Raw genomic sequence first — 3,988 nt, forward strand, 5'->3', positions numbered from 1 at the left:
CGCAGTCATCTGCAAATAGCCTTACTGTTACGTCAGGTTCAACTTGAGAATGAATATCAATAGGAACCCGCATAAGCTTTTTGTGAGGAGAGCGCGCAGCTTCATCTGCGCTGTCATTGCCGACAATTCCGCAATGACTTGGCAACCACTGAAATACAATGTCGTGGCCTTTCTCGAGTTTGTGTTTTCCGCCTACGGTAAAACGCTAGAAGCCCGAGTTGTTGTGATAACTCATGAACGACGCTGAAGGATTATGCAAAAAAGAAGTGAGGCGTGCAGACAGGACACAAGAGTAGAGAAGTAGACAACACGAACGCCGACTGAATCCTTACCAACTAGCTCAGCTTTCTGTCGTTCGACGCTGAAGGAGCAGTGGATCACGCTGCAGACACACCGAGGTTGTATGGATGCTGAGACGGAGCAAAAGTTATGTGGGGTGCTGAATAGCATGACTCTTCGTATTGAAGCATAAAATGACGGGCGAGGAGACAGAAACATATCGTACTTATGTAGAAAAAAAAAACCAACAAAGAAAAAATTTTAGTGGCTGATTCTTCCAGCGAAGGAAGCTGCACACCTTTGATCTCTCTCTCTCCATCTCTGCCTTGGTTTTCAACCCTGGCTTTACTGCTGGGCGAGGTACGGAATCGCAATGTTTCAGTATATTGTACCAGGTCGTGTATTTTGTAACCCAGAAGGGCTCATGTGCAAAGAGCGCCGTATTATTGATTGTAATGGGTGTGCGAATATTTAGTATTTGGATAATTTTTATTTTTTACCCGAAGCGGTGGCACAGTGACTAAGACGCTGTGCTGCTGAACCCGAGGTGGCGGGTCCGATTACCGACCACGGCGTCGCTTACATTGACAGTCGTCATTGTTGGTTTCTGCAAATTTTTTTTTTTCAGTTGCTGTTGTCATGGGGCACCCGATAACTGAATGAAATTTTTTATATCGTTTTCAAGCTCGTATACTTCGACCAGAAGTTGATGGTATTACAGGGACGCATAAAATAACGTAAAGAAGTACTTTTTTACCAGGTGGACTCCACGCCAAATTTATAATTACCTTTCATTAAAAATGAGAAAATATTCGGTATAAGGTTCGACACCCGAAGGTTGTTTTTCTCGAATATTCGTATTCCATTTGAGTCCCAAGTTTCACTGTTCAAACACCCCTAATTGTTAAAGGGTGCGAAGTGCGAACACACTGGATGAAGACAATTTTTCTTTTACACTTATGTGGCGTTGTTCGTTCTCGCTTGCTCATAACGCGGTTGATCCCATTTGTGGCTGAATTTCGTAGGCGGCTGTTCGCTTCTGTATTTAGTGACGTTTGGCAGTCGTAATCTACACAAATAAAGGCCAGTCCTTCAAAGCTTTTGAAGGTCGCGAAGGGAGCATCGCACCGCCGGTTTCGAATCAACATTCAAAAAAGAAAAGAAAAGATAGAAAAGAAAAATAACAATTCCAGCCATTCTCGCGGTTCTTGTAGAATTAGATACTGAGTTTTGCAACAGCCGTGATTTAAAAAGTAAGTGACGCGGCCTAACTTGCTCTACGTAAGCTGTTGTATACTTACAGTTCTGTTCTGTTGCGGCAGCAATTTCACGGACGCCCGAGGCAAGTACACACACCGCCGCCGTCGGGCTGTTCTAGTATTGACGACGCATGCGTGCCCCGAGCATTTATGGTTTGAAGGCCTCCAGAGAATGAGGGGCATTTAACAATGTCACTACGGCGCTGCTCACTCGCCGTATAGACAACTTGTCCGGAGGTGTTGTCTATATCACCTTTCCCTAGAATCAGCTTTCTGTTGAATTACTTCCCAGAGGTAGGTCAAGCAGGTTGATGTTGCTTATAGCCCCAATTTGAACTGACGAGTACCCGGATGGCCGGCGTCTATGCTGATGAGGGCGGGCACAACTGCAGACGTGTCCAAAATCAGATAATATGTACCTAATAGACCCTTTTCTCCACTCTGTGGCCAGCAGTGTGTCCAGGACCCCGGCCAACTTCCTGCCCTGCATTTTTTGACAGTCAAGTTTGCCAAGGAAAATGAAGTATTTTGTTGCACAGTTTACTGTGGGCACATATTCTTGACGTCTTCAGATAAAAAGGAAAAGACGCCATGCGTTTTACAGCGAAGCAGTATATGGCTAGGTTCTGGAAAAAAATGCGTGCGTCAATAGAGCCGTGTACCTCGAGAATTTCTCCCCATACATGGGCCGATCCAGAAGATACAGCAATACCGGCCCGACCCGCGGCGGAGGTGAAGCAGTCTTTAAGCACTCCGCCAACTTCCAAAAACAAGTTTAATATCTTTGGTCCAAATGCAACCCGTATCAGGTATTAAGCTGATAAGAACAGATACTACGCTTGGGCCCGCGTCGGCCGTGTCTACGTTCGCACCACCCTCTGTCGGCATTCCAGGCGCTTGCGTATTTCCTTTCCTTCCGCTCTGGCGTGGTGGCGGTCCCGCAAGCGTGCTGCCCGCCAGGACCACGAGGCGGAAATAAATGCGAACTGTCCATGCGGCCCCGGCCCGGCAAACTTGGAATCTTTCACTAGAGCAACAGTCACGTCTCAGAGAGAGTTTGTGGGGAACCACTTTAGTGTGGCCTGTGTTGTGCGTGAGCACTGGTGGTTTTCGAGTGACTTCATAACCGTTACTGCAGTGTGGGACGTCGACCAACGCACGATCGCCCTGGCTACAGTGAAGCAGTGTGTGCCCTCGGAGTGCGGTGAGGTGCGTGTCTGCTCTACGTGCCGGGATTTGGTAAGAGGTGTCGTGCGGCGTTTTGCAGCAATACATGGGTGTGTATACCCTCTTCCGAGGCTCACCATTGTGGAGGAGCGACTACTCGCACCTCGCCTTCCTTTATGTGCATACGGCGTTTGATGCACGGCAATGGACAGTTCGACATTAGGGGCCCGCATACATAGTTTCGCTGGTCATCCACGTTCACAGATTGGAATGGCACTGAATTTTTTTTTTGTAGCACTTCACAATGAAATTTACTTGTCGAACACTCCAACTCTACTGCAGAACTTTTGCCAGCTGAAGAGTTCTATAAACTTCAAGGTATTGAACTCTGTTTGTAATTTATTTATTTTTTATTCTATTTTATTTACAAATACTGCTGTCTCCATGCGAGACATAGCAGGGGGTGGGTCAATACAAAACTTTAAACATACGAGAACACACTTGCAGAATATAACAGGTTGCATGATCACATGAAAGAGGCAAAATAGGTCCACAGAATGCAGATCAAAGATAAGAGTGCTAACAAATACTAACAGAATATATATTTTATCACTTCTGCGGAAAATTGTTCCGTGGGTAGTCGCCTAACGGATCCATCAAGCTCGTTCCACAATTCGATTGTTGTCGGAAGGAAAGAAAACTTAAAGCAGTTCAGTTGCGACCTAAGCGGGACAATGTTCATCGAATCAGTTCATCTCGTGCTGCGCACAGAGCTGGTGACGAAAAATGTGGGCACAGAGACATGAACAGAAGAACTTACAATTTTGTTAAGCATGATAAGACGATCGCATGCGCGTGTCTGAGCCAGCGACTGTAGGGATAATAACTGAGCATGCGAGGAGGGTGAGAATAGGCGATTGTACCTACCGTATATAAATCGTATCGCTTTTTTTTTGTACAGCTTCAAGTTTATATAGGTGGCATTGTTGGCGAGGGGACCAAATTGTAGAGGCGTATTCAAGGATGGGTCGAACTAGCGTTTTGTAGGCCGTGAGTTTCTACTCCTTAGTGGAACTTTTCAGCGTGAGTTTGACGTAACCAAGCCTCTGAAGCGCTTTTGAACAGATCAGGTCAACGTGCTTGTGCCATTTTAAGTTAGTCGCGAAAGTGACTCCAAGATACTTAAATTCTTTGACGCACTGGAGGTATTTGTTTCCGTAACTGTAAGAGAAATGCAAATGCTCTTTTGATTAGAAAAAGTCATCGACACTGTTTTCTTAAAA

At 45.8% G+C, this 3,988-nt stretch overlaps 1 pseudogene; it reads right to left on the reverse strand.

Moving 5' to 3' along the window:
* Positions 1–2,216: 2,216 nt before the first annotated feature.
* On the reverse strand, positions 2,217–2,396 carry LOC126537209 (U2 spliceosomal RNA; annotated as a pseudogene).
* Between the last annotated feature and the right edge of the window lie 1,592 nt (positions 2,397–3,988).

Source organism: Dermacentor andersoni, chromosome 4, assembly GCF_023375885.2.
Source record: "Dermacentor andersoni chromosome 4, qqDerAnde1_hic_scaffold, whole genome shotgun sequence".
Lineage (NCBI taxonomy): Eukaryota > Metazoa > Arthropoda > Arachnida > Ixodida > Ixodidae > Dermacentor > Dermacentor andersoni.